We start from the raw sequence: 26,406 nt of genomic DNA, 5'->3' as shown, positions 1-26,406 counted from the left end.
CTTCGTTTCTAATTGACTGCTCTATTCCGAAATGGCGTAATATATGCCTTATAAACACTAACAGACAATAAAATAAAGCACACACTACGCATTCAAAATAATAAAAGTGTGAAAACATTCAGTTAAATTACACATCTCCCATAACGTACGCTTTCCTGTTCATGTCCAGTAATCGTAATAAAAAACGCAATAAACCTACAACATTTTGAATTAAAAAAGGCTTAGAGTGGTAGTTTTTAGACTAATACATAAATTGGATGTACATTCAAGCAATGTGATTGACGGATCATTGATGATGTAATGGTGAACGGGAAGGGCTGGGAAACATGGTGGATTTATAATAATGGCTCGAAACACCTTGGGGAAGAAAACTTTTTTCTCTTATATTTTGTTATTTATTCGAATTATGTTGCTTTATTTGTTAGTCAATAGTCAATGTGCCTATACTCCACAATGATTTCTTTTGTGTTCATGGAAATCAGCAGGACGGGTATGTATTATCCATACTAACGAAATGCTGGAATTCCAGTAGCGTATCCGTTGTTTCTGCAGTTTGCTCCCGCCTCCAGCGCCGTTCGTGTTGGTTCTTCTGTCTTCAGCTATGGCGTTACGAAGTCCGGTGTGGGATTATTTTATGAAGATAAATCCTGAGAAAATTAACTGTAACTTGTACTCAGCAGTGTTGTCATTTAAAAGTAGTTAAACTTATTACTTAAACAGACACTTGCGACATAAGCATCCGACAGTTAATTTAAGTGAAGCTCCTTCGAAAGCTGTTTTTATGAATCAGGACAGTGACGAAGCCAGTTATATTTCCACAGCAACTGTTAGCAACTGTTCAGGAATCTGCAATTTCAGTGCCTGTGCGTCAAGATAAACAATCTGTGCATGAAATACCCAGCACGTCCACCGGTTCAGTCCTGGGTAGGTGTGGTAGACAAACAAAGATTACTGGATTTGCATCAAGACCAATGCCATCATCCAAACGAGCCAAAATAGACGAACAGATTGTTATTAAAGAATACCTTCGTTTTCATGTAGTTGAAAGTGCAGAGTTTAGAAAAATGACTTATTTATTAAATGAAAACTATGCACCTCCCAGTAGAAAAACACTCTCCCACAGTTTACTCTCTCAAGTGTTCGACAGCACATTAGAGCGAGCAAGATCTGCAGTGCAAGCTGTATCCTACATCTGCATTACGACTGATGGATGAAAATTTGTAAATAATGAGAATTATATAGCAGTGACTGCTCACTTCATTGACGAAAACTGAAATCTGAAGTCATATTTGTTATCTAGTTTTAAATTCCATGACAAGCATACAGTAGAAAACATTTCCAGTGAATTACAAAATGTGTCTTCAGCTTGGGGTATTGCGAATAAAATTGTAGCTTGCACTACAGATAATACACCTAATATGGTGAAGGCAGTGATGATATGCAAATGGTGGTATGTACCTTGTTTTGCACATACACTGAATTTAATTGTGCAAGCAACATTGAACCAATTACAGACACAAGGGCAAAAATGAAGTCAATAGTGGAATTTTTCACAATAACTCTTCAAGCACTTGAGAAATTACACAATATTCAGCAGCGAATGGGCTTCCCTATTTGAACACCAAAATAAGATTGCTCTACGAGATGGAATTCTACGTATGAAATGTTTGATAGGCTTTTGAAAATCAAAGAGCCTTTGCAAAGCACACTCGCCATCCTCAGTGTGGATTCACAAACAAAACTGTCCAATGAAGACTAGTCAGTTATTGAAAAATCTTGTGAAATACTATCTCCTTTTGGACAAATCATAACAGAAATTAGCAGTGAAAGAAATGTAACCTTGTCAACAGTTGTCTTATTAAGCAAAGGTTTAGCCCACCCAGTTAACCGTGGGTCTAACGCACGGCTTTCCTGATTGGGAAGGAGTGCCTGGTCCCCGACACGAATCCGCCCGGCGGACTTGAGTCGAAGTGCGGTGAGCCGGCCAGTCTGTGGATGGTTTTTAGGCGGTTTTCCATCTGCCTCGATGAATGATGAGGGCTGGTTCCCCTTATTCCGTCTCAGCTACACTACGTTGCCGATTGCCGCGCATACAAATTCTCCACGTACGCGTACACCACCATTACTCTACCACGCAAACATGGGAGTCACACTCGTCTGATGTTCCCCCTGGGAGGAGGGGGGGGGGGGGTCCGCCGGGGGCCGAACCGCACAATAACCCTGAAAGAGTGGTTCGGTGTGGGGCGGTGGAGGGGTGAAGTGGACTGCGGTAGTCATCGTGGGGTTGTGGACCACTGTGGCTGCGGCTGGGACGGAGCCTCTCTGCTTCGTTTTTAGGCTCCCGGTTCACATACTATACAATACAATACAAGAAAATGTTTACAATGTCATTGTCTGAGACTGAAAAACTCAGATCACAGCAATGAAGCCAATAATACAGTAACTAGTAAACTTGAGGACGGAATCTGTACCCACCTCGTTCAAAAGTTTGCAGATAAAGCAATTGCTTGTGAAGCAACACTGTTGGATCCTCGCTTCAGGGAGCCTGGATTTCCGAAAACTGGTTATCGATTAAAAGAAACAAAATGTACCATAATTAACAAATGCTGTGCAGTACGACAGAAACCCACTCGGTGTTGTACAGACAATCCACCACCATCCAAACCAGTTATGGTGAGCACATTCACTTCTAGCAGTGGCAACATTTGGCAAGATTTTGACTAAGCTGTAGGTGGCTTGATCCAAAGTGTAGACAATCCACGTCCTGCAAGCATAGTCGAGCTTGATAAATATATGGAGGTGCCACTGATACACAGATCACAAGATCCATTGCTAGGGTGGAAAGAAAATCATGTGTTGTTTCCTACACTGTTTTAAATAATGATACGGCATCTTTGTATTATGGCCACCTAGAGACGATCCAGTCTTTCAAGCTAAAAAGTATCAAAAATGGTATTTCTAAACTACATCTTAGAGTAGGTACAGCAGATCTACTCAGAAATGAAACAGTAAAATTTCAATTGATCTTGTTCTTCTCTGGACATTGTGCACTGAATTTATATTTGATTGTATTTTGTTTAGTCCACTAAATAGTGCATGTACCTACCTTACAAGAACATTTTTCTCAAATTTGTTGCACACAGAAGACGCGTTTTTGCTTACCATTCAGTGAGTTTAATTTTTTTGAGTATGTTATTTATTCATTTATGTAAATAATTACTATTAAAAACAGTCTTGATCACAATTTATTTTATAAGGTGACCGGTTTCGACCACTGCTGTGGTCATCTTCAGACCATTGAGTGGAAACCCCTTTCTGTGATTCTCCAACAGAAAGGGGTTTCCACTCAATGGTCTGAAGATGACCACAGCAGTGGTCGAAACCGGTCACCTTATAAAATAAATTGTGATCAAGACTGTTTTTAATAGTAATTATTTACAATTTTATTGATCACTGCTGTTCCCATAATGCATTCAAAAGTAATTCATTTATGTGTTTGAGAATAATTATCTGTTTTGTGCATGTATATGTGTGTGTGTTTATTTTTGTAAATGTGGTATGTTTGGTTATTACACTATAGGTATATTGATACTTGTATATCATAAATAAGTCTCAGGCAAATCAACAATGGTACTTCGATACTTTTGTTCTTGGCGTTTAGATACTGTGATAAAAATTGCATTCCAACAGCAACTTAACTTCATCTCTGATTTCCTGGGGAAGTTTATAATAAAATGGTAATACATCTGCTTGGTGTGAGTACTTTAGGGAACTCTACGTACCTGTACCTCAAACAAACTTCTTTAGCAAGAACTATAAGTGGTGTAGAGGCAGATCTGCCATGATACAGGTATCACAAAGGTGTTACACTGTATGAATTGTTTTAAATTTTAGTCTGGATTTTATACTTCAAACAAACATACCAATCTCTGCATTTCAGTTACCTTGAAATGTTTTAACATGTTTTCCAGTTCTATCAAGTGTACTTATTATGAGATGTATCCAGCTAACTCTTGAATGTTTGATGAGAAACTGGAATACTTGAGCATTGTGCTATATGCTCCAGTCTGTTATGGTAATTTTTTGATCTGTGTGCATGAGTCACTTTGCATCCTGCTCTGTGTGACAATCAATGGAAAATTTAACTGTGAGTAATAAGTGTGAGTGCACACTCATAAATGTTAATCCAGTGCTTCGCTTTCCAGAATGTTATCTCAGTAAATTATATCTCATGATACGCCTTTTCAAGAGCGCTTACAGATTGTCACTCATAAAACCTATCAAAATTATGCACTAGAATACATGGAAACGTGTTTGGCAAAGTCTGTCACGTCAATCATATTTAGTCTGAACTCGGCCAATTGGAAAGTATGGAAGTCATACGACACGAAAGCAGCACATTTTCTACAGGAAATATGGAACTGCAAAGACGCCTAAGTGAAAGTTTCATACTTTCTGCGATATGATTGGCGCTCTCGCACCTCAATTGTGTTTTTATGACAATATTTGTACGGTAGACAATCAAGATGATATAATGTGAAGGCCTATACTATTACAAAACACAAACTGTTTCAAAACATTACACTGTACTGTTTAATTTGAAACAGTTATGTCAACATTGGAGTAATTTACTAAAATCAAATGTAACAACAAATACAGTCCTATACCTAACGCTTGGAATTTTTGATGGTGACGTAATATAAAAACACTGTGTCGGGCTAATTAACTGTGACAAGCACCACCACTGAGTAACTGACGTAAATAATTTTCCGGTGTGAAGCAGGATCCCCATCACATCGGATTAAAGGAAAAAATCAAAACAATTCTGAGGCCTGCTGTCAGATTTGTTGCAGGTAATTTCGATCACCGCCAGTGTTACGGAGATGTTTCATGAAAAACAAATAGGAATAAGTGGAGAGAAGACGACTTTAGTTTTGCGAAACATGAGGAAATTTAGAGAACCAGCATTTCCGGATGACTACAGAACGATTCGACTGCCACCAGTGTACATATGGGTAAGGATCACAAAGCTATATAATAGAAATTAGGACTTGTACAGAGGCATATACATAGTCTTTTTCCCCTTGCTCCATTTGCACTTGAAAAAGGAAAGGTACCCTCTGTCGTGCACCCTATATGGTGGCTTACTGAATATGTATATAGCTGTTGATGCCAATATGTAAGGAGTCAACTTACACACTGACAGGGAGAAGCAGCCACTGCAGGATAGGTCTGTGCTGTATACTAACAACAAATTATATCTAGTGCAAACTTAGTACACATTACATCAGTAATTAATAATATTTGTCTGTAGGATAGAAGGATATATCCAGAAGAAACGATATGAGATTAGATTTAACAATTATTTTTCTGCCTGTCAGACAATTTATGCTATTTGGCAAATGAACAAAGATTTTTGTTACTGCTGATTTAAAATATTTCTGAATCACTGACAACGTTAGTAATGGAGGTCATGTTTTTTGTGTTATTTCTGTAGAGATTGCTATATTTCTAAGATTGTGTTAGATTATTCATGGCAAATTACATTAGCAAATACGTATACTGTGAAGGTACAGTTAGATACATTACTTCGTGAGAGGCGCCTGTTAGATGACTGCTCTCACAGCTCTCCTGTGTGCAATAAACATTTTTTTTCTGAGTCATGATTTACTCTAAAACATGCCACAAGATATTGTGGGTAAAAGTATGCAAAATACGTTTAAAAAACTTGATTTTTTTCTGACATTAGCAATTATAAGAAGACAAAAAGTTGCTAAAACGTAGTTGTTTGACAAAATGATTAATGTGTATCTTCCAGTTCAAAATTTCGTGAATATCCATGACAAAAATTCGAACAATCTGTTCTAAACAGGTGAAGTCTCAGCTCCTCGCAGCTCCGACTTCAACTACATAGCATACGATGGCTCGTCGACGTCTGGAACTCCTTATCTCCAGTCGCCACAAACAACAATGCCGACTGGGACCCGGGTGCAGCGTGTACTGAAGTCACTCGCTATGGAGCACGTACGACCCCAAATGCAGGGTTTAATCGCCTGCCACCGTGGTTACTACACAGGCCAACAGTAATTTTAGATTATTTGCGGTACAGAAAATGCTGCACTCCTGCATATGTTACGGCATTTTAGCTTAGCACCACAACTCTATGGCCGTCTCCTCTGACTTGAGGGGACTCCGTTTCCCTAATTGTGTCCTCAAGGGTCGACTGCCTTGTGACTCTGCTGTCTTCGACGCGGAATTATATGGGGCCTTGCGGGCACTGGCGTAGATGAGATGAGCATCAAGTGCTAAATTCATTGTCTGTTCCGGTTCTCCGAGTGGTCTTCACTCTCTACTACGCCCTTTTCCCGACAAAATAAAGTAACCCAGAATGTACAGGACATCCTCCTCCAACTGGAACGGCTGGAGAAGAAGAAGCCTTTCTGATGGGCACCAGGGCACATGGGTAATGGAACGAAAGGGCAAATGTAGCACCCAAGGAGGCGTGTCGTGAGCGTCAGTTTTTCAGTGTTCCATCCCCCTGCGCGCTGTCTCCTCGTTGCTGAGGTACGGAGTCAGGAGTCGACGGGAAGACGAGCAGCTGGAAGTGACAGATAATAAGCTGCGTCTTAAAGCCAATACGCGGCCGTAGCGTATCCCCTTTCAGCCACGAATACGGGATGAGGTCCTCCTTACTCGTCTTCGCATACGCCACCGTCCTCCGTAGCATGACTTCTTGGTCCGGTTCGACGACCCTCCAACGTGTGGTGCTTGTGGCATACAGATCACTACGCGCCACATTTTGCTAGACTGTGTTTTGTTTTCCGACCAAAGGCCAGCGGCAGATTTGTCGGCACATCTGGTCTCTATTTTAAGTGACGTTCAAACGAACGTGCTGATGCTTCTAAGGTTTTGTGAATTGTCCAAATTGTTTCCATAAATTTGAGGGAGATGGTCTTCAACGTGTTAACAGGGTGACTGGCTCATCCATGTTTTTTGTATGTGGTCAGCCTCTCACATATTCCCGGGCCGTTGTTGTAGCTCCTCTGTCGTTTTTCTTCCGTTTCTACCCAAGTGTAGTATCTTTCACTGTTTCTCCTTTGCTTTACGGCAGGTTATGTGGAGTGTTGTGTAGATCAACGCGAGTGAGTGAGTGAGTGTGCCAAAGGTTCTACTCGCCCTTTTAACCATATTCTTCCTCTTAATGTTTTCAAGAGCGCTGATAATCTCACCGTTGAGCATCCGTTCACCTCCGAAGACAACAACAACAGTTCTAAGTCTCCTCATTATGTGCTATTATAAAGGACAGTGCTGTATTCTGTGGTACCCACACTGAAATTAACTAAAATGCTATGTGTATTCTAAGTTGTTGACACGCTATAAATTTGACTATTTTGTCGACGTCCTGTAGCAGTTCGTTACTGATTACCGATGGATGGTCAATTTCATATCCTTCAACAAACAATACCACTGATGCTCACACATTAGTTCTATTTTAATTATAGTTGCATATGAGAGAAAATTGTTCCACAAGTTTAAAGTGTTACCCTGTTTCGATAATTATAGACAATATAAGACTCATTGCATGGAGCCCTGTTCATTGATTCTTGTTCGCAGACAACTCATCAGTGTTCTTCCGCCAAACTTCCTCTAACTATATGCCAACTGCTTTTAACAATTAAGAGATAACAGTAGTCTTAAATTTTACACTGAAAGGTCTATGCATTTTTTAATTATTCACTTGTGTTTTAATGCATTACATCTACTCATCTGATGTGGTTGAAAGCATTTCACAGCTCAGCGCATCAAAGTGCAAGACCCACTGTTGGTTGTTATATGCTAGTGGCAACTGCATGATGCTGCTAATGACCTTGATGACTTTTAATGCGTGACGTTATCAAGATGGCATGTGTAAAATAAAATATTAAAAAAAAAGATACATGAAGCCATCACGGTGGAAGATGGCAGAAAATTGTTAAAAAAAGATGGCACTGGTAGAGAAATTCGAAAACCAAATATGACACTCTCTGGAAATTTAAACATTAAAAGCTGCAAGATCGTGGTGGTGGCAAAATTTTTAGTACTCATTAAATGAAACAACAACTCAGAGAAAATAACGTTCTATATAACATGAAACAGGCCAATTAACATATTGTATAGTCAATGAAGTTCAAAGCATCCTTTATAGTACAGTATTCTCACATCAAAAGTTATATAAACTGCTGCACCTGAGTTGACACCAGTTTCAAAAATATGTGATTATTTATCAAAATTTGTATTTATGCACACACACAAATACACACACACACACACACACACACACACACACACACACACACTGCATAATGTTCTACTTCTGTGAATACTGTAGCGTCTCATCACTAAATTTCATCTCTTATGTATGCATACAAAATAAAAAAAATTCCAGTATTTCCACACCTGCTTCAAAATATTGTCTCTGATGTATATACCACAGCAAATTTCCTGTCTCTGTCTTTCCTGCCACCTTTACCTTGTCATTAAATTTCTCCTCACATGTGTGCATACATTAGTAAAAAATTACATACTATACATATCACATCCACCCCATAAGCATCATTGCACCATCATGAGTATATTTAATCTCTCTGTGAACTTACTTTAACAAGGCAACAGCATTGTAAACTCGCTTGTAAATTAAGCACTGAGCCACAACAATCTTCTTTTAGGGCGTTATAGTTTCAGTGATATTGTTGATAGAAACTCACACTGTTATGTACACTGTTTTTTACTAGGCTCATATGAAAATACGTTAGTACTTACCACTATTTTCGATATCATCTGCGTCCATGTTGTTCACACTTCCAAGATATTCATGCAGATGGTGCCACTGTTGAAAAAGTCTAGTTCACCATGACTGATAGCAGGGAATCTTGATGGTAGATATACTTTGCTGTCATTCAGGTAAACCAGCATTGTGACTCTGAATTCGATGTTGACACATCTTGGTCTCAAGATTGGGTGTCGCTCCCTAATCTTCAAAGTCAACAGTCTTTCGAAGCATTTTGCTCCTCCACCTCTCACTCTGACGCTTGAAATTCTGCAATATAGGAGCACAAGAAACCCTGCTTTAATTCCAACAAGTAATTGCTAAACAAAACACAAATTTTATTAGGTGTGGTATTGCATACTAGAGTTGCTTTTTTTGGCAATTCAACGTAGGAAAAATAGGGGATAACAGCAGCTGCATCATTAATGGCTTATTTAAACTAGTTGTTGCTAGTAGTCATGCCTACTTTCCTGCTAAGGCAGCAATTTTCCAACTGTTACAAGTTCTGACAAGGTGAAACTTGTTCCAACAAGCAAAAACGATTAGTCACCAAGCTTGTATGTTACGAAATCTCCAAGTGCATCAAATTTCGCCAATTTGACGAGAAAGGACGGACAAGCTGTGAATTTTTACAACGAGCAAAACCTCTTTATTAGCAAGTTCAGGCTTGCTGATTGCTGCCTGCAAGCTCAAATGGATCGGCATTCATGTCGTATTGCGTCAAGCGGGGTGTCAAATATTTGGCGATGAAATCAACGATAGCATGGGATATGAGTGTGTATGGTTACAGTGAGATGTGAGTTGTCTAACTGGATGTAAAGGAAAGTTCTATTACTCTCCATCACCGGTGAGTGATTGCTCTTGTGAAGCAATTACACATTTTATTCTATTTTTTATACAACATCATTCCGGCGGAGGTCTAAACTTCAAGCAATAATCAATGGTTCTTGAATGCTCTCTTCAAAGATATTATGCCCTTATCATATGACACATTGCATACCATTTTGGAAGCGAGTTAAGAAAAGTAATGGCTCCACCAATTCATTTGGATTATTCCATAGAACAAAATTGACATATGCTGGCGATTCGTTGGTGACTGCCATCTAATAGCATCCATGGGCATTTTCATTATCTGCCATAACGATATACGTGTCATCTCTCAGTAACGACCCACTAACTGAAACTGAAGTTGGAATAACGATATGTATATATTTATTGCTTCTCTTGGAACTTAATGGTCTGTGGGAGAGATAGTTCTGTTCATGAGCATTGGTGGCACCGTCAATTTCACCGTAATTCTGAAGATATTGTGTTGTGTAGCTTGTCTTAGCGAGCTTAATTAAAAAAAATAGATTATATAATCCTCTCATTTCCTGGAATTTTGCATTGTGAATTATTAAATCATTACCTTTGACAAGCATCTGTGAATTTCCAGTAATCCACACATTTCATATGTCTTATACTCGTTCTCTCTGTTGGTCTACTAAAATACCTCGTCTCTGCTATAATTTTCTTTCGTTACTCGCCTTCAACATCATGACCATCATCCTCCTTACATTCCTCCTCCGCCTCATCATCATCTTTTTCTTCTTCTTCTTATCTGTCTGTTTCTTTCATAGTTACATTGTTTTCTTTGGAGTCATCTTCTTTATCTTGGTCTGTCTTTTTTCGGAATAGGTGTCCACACTGTGTCATTATATTTCGGAGCTAAGAAAACGGTCTAAATGTTCTTTCCTGTATAGATTCAGTTTCATCTTGCCTTTTTTGCAACAACGCCCGTTTACTGCCGATATTTTGTCTAGATTCCAGCACATGGCTTTTCAGATTAATATTTTGCCGAAAGGAATTCAGAGTCATGTTGACAGCCGCACTGCTCAATCAATATCTGAACTGATTATAAACAATATCTCATTTTCAGAGCAATACAGAAAATGCTCGTATATGGTGATGGAGTTAACTACAAATGTAGTTATCAAAATTAATACGATAACGAACATTATTTAAAACATAATCTTTGCTTATAATTAGAACATTATGCACATTATTACTCAATGCTAGTTTGTACATCTTGAAGAATACAGTGAAAGTCAAATCTCGGTTACCAAGTTCGCAGAATACATGCCTCAAATTACGTTCATATTGTTTAAATAATGATAATAACAATAATACAAATAATGATAATTGAATTAACATTTTCATAATTGTTTTGGAAGTAAGAAAGATTAGAGTTTAACATCCTGTCAACAGGGAGGTCATTAGAGATCAGACTTCGAAATTATGGGGAAGGAAGCCAACTGTGTTCCTTTCAAAGGAACCATTGATGCATTTTTCTGGAGCGACTTAGAGAAACATAGAAAACCTAAATCTGGATGGCCAGAATTTAAAGAGTTGTTCTATCAAATGCAAGTCCAGTGCCCCTCGCGCTTGGTAAATTGCTTCCGAATTTTACTATATGTCGGACATCCATGAAAGCTGTTTACATCATATGGGCGACACATAGAAAAGTAAAACTTCATATGATTTTGCTTAGCACAAACAATGCTATTTGTGGTTTTGTAGTTTCCTTCGTCAGGAACACCTCTGATGGGGAGTCGTTCAGCTTGCTTCTTCAATTGCGTCTCCAAACACACTGAGGTGTGTTCTGATATACAGCAACTACACTGAAGCGCCAAAGAAACTGGTATGGTTACACGTATTGAAATACAGAGGTATGTAAACGGGCAGAATACGGCGCTGCGTCGGCATCGCCTATTTAAGACAAGTGTCTGGCGCAGTTGTTAGATAAGTCACTCTTGCTACAATGGTAGCTAATCAAGGTTTTGAACGTGGTGTTATAGTCGGTGCACGAGTGATGGGACACAGCATCTCCGTGCTGGCGATGAAGTGGGGATTTTCCTGTACCACCATTTCACGAGTGTACCGTGAATATTAGAAATCCGGTGAAACATCAAATCTCCGACATCGCTGCGGCAGGAAAAAGATCCTGCAAGAAAGGGACCAACGACGACTAAAGAAAATCGTTCAACGTAGCAGAAGTGCAACCTTTCCGCAAATTGCTGCGAATTTCAATGCTGGGACATTAACAAGTGACAGCGTGCGAACCATTCAACGAAACATCATCGATATGGGCTTTCCGAACCGAAGGCCCACTCGTACACCCTTGATGACTGCACGATCCAAAGCTGTATGCCTCACCTGGGCCGGTTAACATCGACAATGGACTGTTTATGACTGGAAACACGTTGCCTGATCGGATGAGTCTCGTTTCAAACTGTATCGAGTGGATGGACGTGTGCAGGTATGAAGACAACCTCATGAATCCATAGACCCTGCATGTCAGCAGGGGACTATTCAAGCTGGTGGAGGCTCTGTTATGGTGTGGGGCTTGTGCAGTTCGAGTGATATGGGACCACTGATAGTCTAGATATGACTTTGACAGGTGACACGTACGTAAGCATCATGTCTGATCAGCTGCATTCATTCATGTCTATTGTGCATTCCGACTGACTTGGGTAATTCCAGCAGGACAATGTGACAGCCTAAACAGCCAGAATTGCTACAGAGTGGCTTCAGGAACACTCTTCTGAGTTTAAACACTTCCACTGGCCACAGAACATGGGCGTGAACATGAACATAAACATTGTTGAGCATATCTTGGATGCCTTGCAACGTGCTGTTCGGAAGAGATCTCCACCCCCTCATATGCTTACGGATTTACGGACACCCCTGCAGGATTCATGGTGTCAGTTCTCTCGATCACTACTTCAGACATTAGTCGAGTCCATGTCGCGTAGTGTTGCGGCACTTCTGCGTGTTCGCGGGGGCCGTACACGATATTAGGCAGGTGTACCAGTTTCTTTGGCTCTTCAGTGTAGTACATGAGTTGTGAGTTAGAATTCGAGCAATGAACAAAAAGATGAAGGAGAAGAAGATGATGGTGAAGGAACGTGCCGCTTACTCCTAGAACTTAATATACCTGGCTACCTATACTGTGGGCGAGGAACAGTGTTGATGGAATGGCTAAACAGACTTCCTGTTGGAGTCAGCGTGCAAGGAACATGAGAAGCTTACGCAGTGCACACAGACAGTTTGTCAGAGTGGTATTTCATAGACCGGATTCTGTCTGAAAAATATACAGAATAAGTAATAGGCTCCCATATCACTTACAAACACACTAAGGTAAGGAATTTCACAACACTCATTTCGAGAAGCTAACTGAAAAACATGAGAGTAATCACTACTCATCGTTTTCCAACTTGAAAGCTTCGTTGTGGAGCGATTCAATAGAATTCTTAAGGTAAAATTGTTTAAACGTTTAGCCGCTTAGGGTTCTCTCAAATGGATTGAGATGGTACAAGATCTTAAAACAATGAAAAGGAGATCTGTGATATTTCATATTCTCCCAGCGTACTTCCTGACAAAATAGTTCGTGGGTGAACAGCTGGATGTCCGTGTCAGACAGGCACAATATTTTGGAAAACAGCTATGTTACCACCTTCAGGTGTCTAGAAAAACAGACCACTGAAGGGCTGATGCTGCGATTTTATCTCTTTGTCCTCTTCCCTCAGACATGGTGTTTCATCCGATGAACTCGTGCAGCATCTCCACCTCCACTCCTCCTGCTGCATCGTTGCTTCATCCCAGCTTTGTGCACAGGTGTGCGTACTGCAGCGCCTCTGCTGTTCCTATGCCTGCTTCTGAAGTAAGTTTATTGTGGAATATATCTTTCCTCTTCTTAATCTGAGTGATTGCAGGTTCCCAGACCTGGGAAAGATAGAATGAACTATCCGGAAATACTGAGTGACGACAGTTTTCTGCGAATGAATTCAAATGCGGTCATTACTTGGTACTGCCAAAGACGACCTCGAACTACAGAAATATGTGGTCTGTCAGATAGCACGACAGTGTGGCAACACGTATATAAGTCAGACGGTTGTTGCCAAGAACACCACCAGGATACCAGATTGCAGCAGACTAACAAGATGGCAGTTGTGGAACACTGCCTATCAGACTTACATGGAATGAATTACGACCATACTAAGGTTCTGACACAGATTTTTTACTACTGGGGTTGTGTCATTAAATAATCTATCAACCTATCAAGATTCGAATAAGGGATCCGCTGATTAGTCGTGGTATTGGCTACATCTTTCGTAAGGGTGGGAAACCTTAAATCTAAGAAGAGCAAGGAAATGTCTCACAACCAACTGACTTCAAAGGAAGGAGAAAGAGCTGCTGAAGTTCCGCCAACATGAATGCCTTGGTGAAAATCCAGGGCAGAGCAACGAGTGGGCAGGAGGCATGGGACAGAGATGCTGGGTGCAGGTGTGGGATCGAGCAGCAGATCTGATGGAGGGAGCGCTGAAAGGGATAACAGTGCCGCAGTAGCCCCCTCAGTGATCAGTTCATCACAGCTCCTGATGATGGTAATGTAGTCGTCTGTCAAAATAATGTGCTTGTTAGACACTGTCATCCAGCTACTAGTTCGTGAACTATTTCCTCAATATGGGACCTGTCGATGTGAAAGATAACGAATTTTTTCTGCATAATGACATTAAGACAACCGGTCTAAAGCTAAATTCAATATAGGTGATTTGGTTAGTATTGGTAAACATAAGTCGATTTTCGGGAAAGGCTTGACCCAAAACTGCCTAATGAGACATTTAAAGTTCAAGCAATTCAGGGAACCAATCCAAAATGTATCTGCTGGAAGAATACATCTTCTGACCTGTAATCATTAATCGTGTAGGCAATCTGCTCTAGCCCTTGCACTTTTGAAGGTAATGTAAGTGCAAAGTGAATCAAAAGCCACGTAGATATGCTACTGGTCTGCTAGGTCATCTGACCTTGAGACACTGAATGCTATCTACTGTTTGGTTACTGGACTATCACAGGGGAGTTTAGGACCAGTCCCATTTCTAGCCTATGTATAGACGCTGATGAACCACCATTTTGCATCATTTTACAACTTCTCGTCAAGCGACATAACCACACAGCAATTTACAATCACCTGCATAGCTTACTCATGAAATTTACAGCAACCAATAGTCAACGCCATACTTTACTGTTACCTTATGTCCACCAAACGCCATTTCAATAACCATTATTCAATGAACGATTACAGTTTTCCAAAGACGTCTTTACTTGAATTATGAGAATATTAGAGAGCACTTAGTTTTTTCGGTTTCCTACAATTTGGTATCTATCAGAGGTAGCTGCAGCAAACTTCCTTTGATTTGACCAACATTGTAGTAACAGACCTTGCATCACATGGAGTCCATTAGTAATTTTGGATTCAACATTTTTTGGTATTTAGGTACTTTGGGTGCAGTTGTTGAATTAGCATCTTAGAACATTTTAGTACATTTTAGTGCTATATGTGTATAAAACAATGGGCACAAGCAGAACAACACCTTTGGCTTCTCTGGTCGTGATCTAGTCTGTGCCAACTAGATTCCTCCATAATCTACATGTAATATTTATACATCCAAATGGTGCATGAACCCCTTCTCCTGTTACGAATGGGAAAGTTTGCAGCATCCAGCCAGATACTGGCGCATCGTATGATGCTGGAAGACTAACAAATGCAAATAGCATGCAAGGAATCTTGGTGGAAAAGGTTGCAGTGAAGTATCACAATACTAATTATTATGTCGCTGTTGAAGCAGAACATCATGAGTTTTGGGGAGGAAGAAAGAGCTGCTGGATGTGACGAATTGTAAGCTGTGGGCAGGGAAACCGACTGCCCAGCTAAGGTGATCGTCTTTCTGGGCATTGCAGTAGGAATTGAAGTGATATATTTCTGTATATGCCATTATCTTCGGTCCTCTTTGAATTCATATCTGGGGTGCATATATCTTAAGAACTTTAGGACGCCCTATTTTAGTGGAGTACAATTTACCGTGATCTGAAAATTAAATTCAACATGAGTTGAGAGTGAAGGTATATTGTCTACCTGAAACATAAAAAACTATCTCACAGTCTTTCAGTAAAACGGGATGTTTAAGCATATGTACACTGATTTGACAATATGTTGTGCGAAAATCCAGCAGTCACTGAGAGCATACGGATTGATAATATGCGTAGGTCAATCGAGGTACGCAACCTTGTGCTGTCTCAAAGACAATCTGGGTAAGCACTCGCGAACTACATGCAGAACAATTTTAATTTTTCAAGCGGAAAGAAAAAAAATTACTATTGCACTGATGATGCCTCTGAATAAGAAAGATAATTAAAATTACGATGTTTGTAGCAACATTTTTTTCCCTTTAAGTTATAGTTTATTGTACTCTGGTATTTTCTCTACTGTGAAGCCACTGTTGCTATTACGACTTCAGTCTTTTCCAGTAGGAGTGTACACTGAAGAGCCAAAGAAACTGGTACACCAGCCTAATATCGTGAAATGGCCCTCTGAGCACGCAGAAGTGCTGGAACTCGAAGTGACATGGACTCGACTAATGTCTGAAGTAGTGCTGGAGGGAATTGACACAATGAATCCTGCAGGGATGTCCGTAAATCCGTGAGAGTACTAGCGAGTGGAGATCTCTTCCGAGTTGCATAGTTCAACGCATCCCAGATATGCTCAGTAATGTTCATGTCTGGGCCGTTCGGTGCCAAGTAGAAGTGTTTAAACACAGAAGAGTATCCCTGGAGCCACTCTGTAGCAACTCTGTGCGTGTGAAATGTCGCACTGTCCTGCTGGAATTCTCCAAGTCCCCCGGAATGCACAATGGACATGACCAGATGCAGGTGATCAGATAGGATCCTTATGTACGTGTCACCTGTCAGAGTCGTATCTTGACGTATCAGGTGCCCCACATCACTCCAACTGGACACACCCCACACCATAACAGAGCCTCCACCAGCTGTAACAGTCCAGTGCTGACATGCAGTGTCCATGGATTCATGATTTTGTCTCCATACGCGTTAACATCCATCCGATCAATACAATCTGAAACGAGACTCGTCCGATCAGGTGAAATGTTTTCAGTCATGAGTCCAACGTCGGTGTTGACGGGCGTAAAGCTTTGTGTCGTGCAGTCATCAAGGGTATACGAGTGGGCCTTCGGCTCCGAAAGCCCATATCGATGATGTTTCGTTGAATGGTTGCTGATGGCTCAGCATTGAAATATGCAGGAATTTGCGGAAGGGTTGCACTTCTGTCACGTTGAACGATTCTGATCGGTCGTCGTTGATCCCATTCTTGCAGGACCTTTTTCCGGCCGCAGCAGTGTCGGAGATTTGATGTTTCACCGGATTACTGATGTTCACGGTAAACTCGTGAAATGGTCGTACGGGAAAGTCCCCACTTCATAGCTACCTCGGAGATGCTGTGTCCAATCGCTCCTGCGCCGACTACAACACTACGTTCAGCAGTAACCGATCTAACAACTCTGTGAGACGCTTGTCTTATATAGACGTTTCCGACCGCAGCGCCGTATTCTGCCTGTTTACATATCTCTGTATTTGAATACGCATGACTGTACCAGCTTATCTGGCGCTTCAGTGTAGGATTTGCTGCGGGATGACGTACGGTGCGCTGTGCGGACGGGGACAAGCTTCGCCTCCAGCAGGAAAAGTGAAATGAAGCCGGTATTGCTCCCGGGTACTGAAGCCTCACGAGTCAGGGCACAGTGAACCATTCCTTCCTTGAATATCGGCCTGTGGGCAGTCGCTCTTTCGGCGACAGTGTAGGCTCACATGGTTCCCATGAGTAACCTGGTTCCGACGACGCTCAGGTCTCTGCGGACATGAGGGATTGGAGGGCAGATGAAGGCGCCCATGCCCCCATCCATCAGTTTACCGTCACCGTGGAGAACTAGATGCTGGTGGCTGCTGGCCGGAAAGCGACGACCGCGCGCCTGACCGTCGGAACGTCGTACTTTGCTACCTTCTGCCGGTGGCAGCAGTCGGTGTCGATGTGGTCGCTGACGACCTGCGCGTCGATGACGTGCGCCTCGCCACGATGTGAGGATTGCGGGAACACAAACCTCTATTTTCGAGCTCCCACAAAACAACAAGGTGCACCATGGAGGTAACGGTCAGTTAAATACTTTGCGTTATCGAAACTGAGATTGCTGTTTGTGTTGTCACATCAAAAAGCCGCCTCATCACTCATTTTTGAAACAATCGCTAGCAAAAGAGCGAAACAATACACATCACAGCGACAGCATAGCCCAGAGATATTGCAGTCAACACCGGCGAATAGTATGAACATCTCAAAAACGCTCTGGCATCAAGTCTCCCGACCGCTGCTAAGTTCTACCGACTGAGACTGGGGAGTCCAAGTGCCAAGTTATAGTTCTTAATAAGTAAGCTTTTCATGACAAATGAATGCAGCTAAACGCAGGAAAATACACTACTGGAAATGGAAAAAAGAAGACATTGACACCGGTGTGTCAGACCCACCATACTTGCTCCGGACACTGCGAGAGGGCTGTACATGCAATGATCACACGCACGGCACAGCGGACACACCAGGAACCGCGGTGTTGGCCGTCGAATGGCGCTAGCTGCGCAGCATTTGTGCACCGCCGCCGTCAGTGTCAGCCAGTTTGCCGTGGCATACGGAGCTCCATCGCAGTCTTTAACACTGGTAGCATGCCGCGACAGCGTGGACGTGAACCGTATGTGCAGTTGACGGACTTTGAGCGAGGGCGTATAGTGGGCATGCGGGAGGCCGGGTGGACGTACCGCCGAATTGCTCAACACGTGGGGCGTGAGGTCTCCACAGTACATCGATGTTGTCGCCAGTGGTCGGCGGAAGGTGCACGTGCCCGTCGACCTGGGACCGGACCGCAGCGACGCACGGATGCACGCCAAGACCGTAGGATCCTACGCAGTGCCGTAGGGGACCGCACCGCCACTTCCCAGCAAATTAGGGACACTGTTGCTCCTGGGGTATCGGCGAGGACCATTCGCAACCGTCTCCATGAAGCTGGGCTACGGTCCCGCACACCGTTAGGCCGTCTTCCGCTCACGCCCCAACATCGTGCAGCCTGCCTCCAGTGGTGTCGCGACAGGCGTGAATGGAGGGACGAATGGAGACGTGTCGTCTTCAGCAATGAGAGTCGCTTCTGCCTTGGTGCCAATGATGGTCGTATGCGTGTTTGGCGCCGTGCAGGTGAGCGCCACAATCAGGACTGCATACGACCGAGGCACACAGGGCCAACACCCGGCATCATGGTGTGGGGAGCGATCTCCTACACTGGCCGTACACCACTGGTGATCGTCGAGGAGACACTGAATAGTGCACGGTACATCCAAACCGTCATCGAACCCATCGTTCTACCATTCCTAGACCGGCAAGGAACTTGCTGTTCCAACAGGACAATGCACGTCCGCATGTATCCCGTGCCACCCAACGTGCTCTAGAAGGTGTAAGTCAACTACCCTGGCCAGCAAGATCTCCGGATCTGTCCCCCATTGAGCATGTTTGGGACTGGATGAAGCGTCGTCTCACGCGGTCTGCACGTGCAGCACGAACGCTGGTCCAACTGAGGCGCCAGGTGGAAATGGCATGGCAAGCCGTTCCACAGGACTACATCCAGCATCTCTACGATCGTCTCCATGGGAGAATAGCAGCCTGCATTGCTGCGAAAGGTGGATATACACTGTACTAGTGCCGACATTGTGCATGCTCTGTTGCCTGTGTCTATGTGCTTGTGGTTCTGTCAGTGTGATCATGTGATGTATCTGACCCCAGGAATGTGTCAATAAAGTTTCTCCTTCCTGGGACAATGAATTCATGGTGTTCTTATTTCTATTTCCAGCAGTGTATACCACTTCATGGTGAGTGGGAAGAATTTTTTTTTTGTTACTTGCATAAATACAGTCCCCTAAAAAGGAGACTACTGAACGCCATTTTAGAAAAGTTCACAAAGAATTCGCACTGGCAAAAGCTGTTAGTGTTGAGTTGAGGAGGAAGAAACTTTCTATTCTTAATCACAGCAGTCTTTTTTTTTTTTTTGTAAAGCCTGTACAAAAAAAGACGTCTTTCGTCAAACACAGCATTATTTCGTGTTTCAGAAGTATTGGTGAAACACGAAAAACAGATTGTCGATGGCACAGTCGTTAAGGCGTACTTCTTGGCAGCTAGTGATTCCTTCTTTTCCACATTTAAAAACTTGTCAGAGACATCACAGCCAACGGCCTTGCCGCAGTGGTAACATCGGTTCCCGTCAGATGACCGAAGTTAAGCGCTGTCGGGCTAGGCTAGCACTTGAATGGGTGACCATCCGGTCTGCCGAGCGCTGTTGGCTAGCGGGGTGCACTCAGCCCTTATGAGGCAAACTGAGGAGCTACTTGATTGAGAAGTAGCGGCTCCGGTCTCATAAACATAAGGCCGAGAGAGCGGTGTGCTGACCACATGCCCCTCCATATCCGCGTCCAGTGACGGCTGTGGGCTGAGGATGACATGGTGGCCGGTCGGTACCGTTGGGTCTTCCAAGGACTGTTCGGACGGTCTAGAGACATCACAGACATGCCTCTGTCAAGACCTACTATAACTAGAAAAGTGGAATTAATGGTGAAAGATATAAAAGGTCAACTCATAACAGATTTGCAGTTCTGCTTTTGTTTCTCACTGCAGTTAGACGAGTCAGTGGATGTAACCGATTCACCTCAAGTCATGATTTTTTGTAAGACTGATATTTTAGGATTTTAGCGTAAAAGAAGATTTGCTTGCAGTTTTGACCTTTGAAAGAAAGGACAAGAAAGATTTTTACAGTGTATTCAAATCCTTCGTTTCTGAATATGATAAGCCAATTCAGAGTCTTGTGTCTGTTACTACCGATTGAGCGCTTTGGATGGTAAGCGAAGATAGAGCATTTGTTACCTTGCGTGCGAGCGACGAATCTTTCCCTCCTTTCCTTAAGTATCATTGTCCCATATACCAACAAGTGCTTTATGGACATATTTTGAAAATGGCACATGTTATGAATATCGGCACAAAAATTGTTAATTCAGTTCGCTCACAATCACAACAGAGAAGAAAGTTTAGAGTGTTTTTAGAAGAATTTTATAGCCCGTGTAGAGACCTATCATTGCACACCAAAGTTCGATAATTGAGTGGAGGTACGGTTCTACACTGTTTTAAAGTACTTCTGCCAGCGATAAAATCTTTTGTGTTTGAAAGAGAGGAAGATTACTTACATCTGCAAGATTTAAGCTGCTCGTTGGATCTGGCTTTTATAACTGATATAAAAGTTAAACCAAATGAGTTGAACAAAGAATTCCAAGGAAAAAACCAAACCATCCTAAGACTTATGTCTTCTATAAAGTGTTTAATGCAAAAATTTGACATTAGGATAGGACAGTTACAGAAATTAAATGTGAAACTATTGCCTCAAATACAGTCTGAATTGTCGGATCAAGATACATCACTGGATCGAGAAGCTGCAGAGAAGTAAACACCCAACCCAACAGTACTGAAGACAATTTGAAAACTAATTTTCAGATTTCAAGCCAGAAGAGCCTGTTCTAACATTCACTGATGAACCATCCCAAAAAGTGGATGTGGAAGGCATTTTAAGTAAAATAAGTGCTATTTTTCCATTGTAGTGAGAGTGAACTTGAAAAGAAAATAATTCGATTCAGAATGACATTTCCTTAAAGTCAGATTAGAATGAAGATAACTTTAAAAAATCCGACGCTAGCACTGTAAAAATTGCATCGTATGTTTTATATTTTTTTGGATCAATTTCTCTGAATGAGGCAGCATCTTCACCGATGAAGACAGTGAAATCGAAGCGTTATTTCACACTCACTGATCCTCTTTTTTTAGACTGTGTAAGGTTGGCTCTGACAAAATATTCACCACATTATGATAAACTGTCAATTATATGCAAAGCCAAGTACTTCACTAAATTTTTTCAATATTTGAGAAGGTGGATATTTGAATTTATTAACATGTGTAATATCTAATAGTGCCCCCACAGCTTTTGCTTCAGAGAAAATTACCTCTTCTGTATTTTGAATAATTAAAATGGTTAATTTTGAATACAGTGTTGCTTTGTTCTTAAGCCTTTATGAATTTTTAAGTCTGTAGATCTCTAAATGAACTAAATTGCATGTAGCGGTGTTCAAGCCTCAAGTGTTTCAGCACCCCTGATCGACTAGATTAGAGGGTAAATACGAAATTTCTCACAACACAATATTGGCAGTTAGTTAAATAGACTAAAGACTAAATATAGATTTCTTATTAGACAATGTTAACAACAGGGTACTATTTACGAAACAACACAGAATCAAGATCATTCCATTAATTTACAAAGTATTTAAAGACATAAATTTTGGAACAAGAGGCGTACGTGGCTGTAGGTAGAGGTGGGGGAAGGGAGGAGGCTGGGTATGAACTTATTTCAGTTCCATTAGCCGATCTCTTCTTTATCCCTCTCTTTATGTATCTCCTCAGCCCTCGTCTCTCTCCTTCTCCCCCATCCTTCTCACCACCTTCTCCACGCCCCATTGTCTATCTCCTAGTGTCTCGTTCTCTGTCCATATGCCCCTCTGCACTTTCCTCTGAATTCCTCTTCCACCTCTGTCTCGTCGCAACTCCATTTACCCCCGGTCTCCTCTTTCTGCTGTCTCCTCCTCATCCTCTCTCTGTCCATCTCCTCCTCCACTCTCACTCTCTCTGTCTGTCCATCTCCTCTTTCTTCTCTCTCTTTATTTTTCTCCTCCTCATCTCTCTGCATATCTCTTCCCACCTCTCTCAGTACACCTTCTCCTTCCCCTCTCTCTGTCGTCTACTCTACTTTCCTTCCTCAGTCTATTTGCTCCTCTCCCCCTCTCTCTGCATATCCTCCTCTTTCCTTTCTCTGTCCATGTCCCCCCTCTCCTTCACGTTGTTCATCACTGTCTTCCTCATATACATGTCCACCTCATCCTGCCACTCTTTGTCTGTTCATCTCTTACTCTCCTCTTCATCCTCCACATTACCATTCCAAACTCAATAGGAGGTTGCTGGTATTTCTTTCCATGTTTGGTAGAAATCGATCCAAGGTTTTAGAGGAGCGTTTTAGCCACAGATACGCCAGAGTACACACGTGTCACATATATTTCGCATATATTTAACATATTACGCACATATTTCACCTGTATCTGTAGCGACTTTCGCCCTGCAGCTTATACTTCATGTAGCTCATATCTATGACGTTATGTCTCCTGAACAATGTGTCGTATAATGATACAATTTTGCAGGTACATTCAGTGACAGTTATTATATTGTCTGCAAAAGTGTTGCGAATAGAGTCGATACTAAGGACGTAATAAATTAAAAGTCATACATGATGCAGCAATTTCTCACGTGTCTTGGTGTTTATGACATCAAGTCTCCTCAGATATGTGTCATAAAAGGATATAATTTTGTTTCTACATTCAGCGGCATGTGTGGGTACTGTATGAGAAACATGTTGCGAATAGAGTGAATAGTACAGAATCAATATTTTTAAACGTCATGCATGAGGTGGCAGTTTCTCACGCATCTCAGTGTTTATGACGTGATATCTTCTTAAATATGTTTCATACTGTGATACACTTTTGCAGATACATTCAATAGTATACGTGAATACCGTCCGCAAAATGTGTTGTGAATGCAGTTAGTAATAGAGAAGTAATAAGCTAAAACGCCTTGCCTGATTTGGCAGTTATACTATATGAACAGCGAAAATGTAGTAAGCGCAAAAAAATTTTTCCTTTCATCATTTTGTTGGGATTATCAGCGAGAAAAAGTTTCGGAAATGTTTGAAACTGTGTTTAAAGGTTTTTGCAAGTCACTAAGAGCTCTCATTCTCAAATAATTGGTGAATTAAGTCGGCAAATTAGCGCTTCGTTATCTACAATACTTTTCAACCCTCCCCAATCCCTTTCATAAGTAGATGGGTCTTACCCCCATAGTGATTCTCTCCACGGTTGGTCGAAACTCGTTCAGTGGTTTAGGAGGAGAAGATAAACATATAAATGTACTATTGTACCAAAAAATACCGGAACGACCTGAATTGCGTGTCTCCTGATTTGCATGCAACCCGCATAATGTAGCTGTCCTTTAACCTCTTTGCAGTACAGACGTTTAACTACACAAGAGATCACTAGAGAACATTGTTGGCTCTGAGCACTATGGGACTTAACTGCTGAGGTCATCAGTCCCCTAGAACTTAGAACTACTTAAACCTAACTAACCTAAGGACATCACACACATCCACACCCGAGGCAGGATTCGAACCTGTGACCGTAGCGGTAGCGCGGTTCCAGACTGTAGCGCCTAGAACCGCTCGGCCACCCCGGCCGGCCAGAGAACATTGTTCTTTAAGATTATCAGTTCATATGTAAATCAACACCACGATATTGCAAACAATAGGAAACAAATCATTAGATATGAGAGAGAACTTAGCGCTTGTAAACTCAATTTTCTTACAGCGAACGACATTTCAAAATCACTACCATATTTTTTAGAATTTGAGTTAACTATGTCACGTAAGTCACTCCAGCACTCTTAAGCCAAAATTAAATATTTTGATGAACAAGATATTTCGAGGCGACATCTGGACTCCTAAAGTTCTCTGATAGTTCGAAGTATTTTTGCTGTTTAAAAGGTTTTTCTCACAACCGTGAAACGTCGTTTCGGATACGAGTGGTTTGTCATAAACTGGATGTTGAGCTAACCAGTTAACAGCAACGCAATTAACAGCGCAAAGTGCTCTATGAAACTTCAAAGTTAGCATCATATCACCGGTACTTTGTACTAACTACTGAGAAATTATTTTTCCACATATTTGAACGTTAAATGACATGACGAAAGTTTTTGTTCTGGATTTTGATTGAAACAAAACGCCATTGTAACTAAGCAAAGCTTTCGTGCCTGACCGAGAATCGATTACAGCAACGTTCGTCACTGGCAGCTGTGCGTAAAGAGTCGTGAAATATCGAAGTAGTCATCAGTATCAGTTAGACAATCTGAACTTGAAAATTTTTTTGCTCTGTCTGTAATCCTGTCAAAATTTTTATCTCCCTGTTAATTAACTTCTAAAAACGTTTAATCCAGTTTCAAGTAACGAAGTTTGTACTTTCCCGAAACGAGGTGCAGTAACATAAAGATTTTGACGGGGAATCCAACCACCACGTCAAAAAATTGCTGTGGCACCACATTTCAAAAGCTTCCGCTCCCTTCGAGTTTAAACAGTTTGTTATCCATGTTTCATTTCCATACATGGCTACACTCCAAACACACACTTTCAGGAAAGACTTCCTGACACTTAAATCTATACTCTATTTTGACAAATTTCTTTTCTTCAGAAAACATTTCCTTGCCATTGCCATTCTACATTTTATATCCTCTCTACTTCGACCATCATCAGTTATTTTGCTCCCCAAATAATAAAAGTCTTCTACTACTTTAAGTGTCTCCTTGCCTCACCTACACCCGAGCGAACTCGACTACATTTCATTATCCTCGTTTTTCTTTTGTTGATGTTAATCTTATATCCACTTTCAAGACACTTTCCATTCCGTTCAGCTCCTCCTCCAGCATCTTTTCTGTCTCTGATAGAATTACAATGTCGTCGGCAAACTCAAAGTTTCTATATCTTCTCCATGGATTTTAATTCCTACTAAAAAATTTTCTTTTGTTCTCTTCACTACTTGCTCATATACACATGGAACAACATCGAGGATAGGCTATGACCCTGTCTCACTCCCTTCTCAACCACTGCTTCTCTTTCGGGCCCCTTGACTCTTATAACTGCCGTCTGGCTTCTGTACAAATTGTAAATAGCTTTTCGCTCCCTGTATATTACCCTCGTTGTCTTCAGAATTTGAAAGAGAGTATTCCAGCCAACATTGTCAGAAGCTTTCTCGAAGTCTAAAAATGCAAGAAACGTAGGTTTGCCTTTCCTTAAACTATCTTCTAAGATAAGTCGTAGGGTTAGTATTGCCTCCCGTGTTCCGGCATTTGTACAGAATCCAAACTGATCTTCCCCGAGGTCGGCTTCTACTAGTTTTTCCGTTCTTCTGTAAGGGAATCGTGTTAGTATTTTGCAAACTGTGACTTAGTAAACTGAAAATTCGGTAATTTTCACACCTGTCAATACCTGCTTTCTTTGGGATTGGAATTACTATATTCTTTTTGAAGTCTGAGGGTATTTCGCCTGAATCATATCTTGCTCACCAGATGTAAGAGTTTTGTTGTGACTGGCTCTGCCAAGGCTGTCAGTAGTTCGAACAGAAAGTCGTCTACTCCTGGGACCTTGTTGACAGTTATGTCTTTTAATGCTCTGTCAAATTTTTCACGCAGTATAATATCGCCCATTTCATCTTCATCTAAGTCTTCTTCCATTTCCATAATATTGCCAGCAAATACATCGCCCTTGTATAGACCCTCTGTGTACTCCTTGACCCTTTGTACTTCCCATTCGTTTCTAACGACTGGTTTCACATCTGAGCTCTTGATTTTCACACAGGTAGTTCTCTTTTATCCAAACGTCTCTTTAATTTTTCTGTCTGCAGTATCAATCTTACCCATAAGTAACATATGCTTCTACATCCTTACATGTATCCTCTATCCATCCCTGCTCAGACATTTTGCACTTAACTGTCGGTCTCAT

The 26,406-nt window shown here is 41.6% G+C and overlaps 1 pseudogene; it reads left to right on the top strand.

Moving 5' to 3' along the window:
* Positions 1-19,949: 19,949 nt before the first annotated feature.
* LOC124712708 lies at positions 19,950-20,067 on the top strand (annotated as a pseudogene).
* The last annotated feature ends 6,339 nt before the right edge of the window (positions 20,068-26,406 follow it).

This window comes from Schistocerca piceifrons, chromosome 8, assembly GCF_021461385.2.
Source record: "Schistocerca piceifrons isolate TAMUIC-IGC-003096 chromosome 8, iqSchPice1.1, whole genome shotgun sequence".
NCBI classification, from domain to species: Eukaryota; Metazoa; Arthropoda; class Insecta; order Orthoptera; family Acrididae; genus Schistocerca; species Schistocerca piceifrons.
This window is presented reverse-complemented; position numbering and strand designations above follow the sequence as displayed.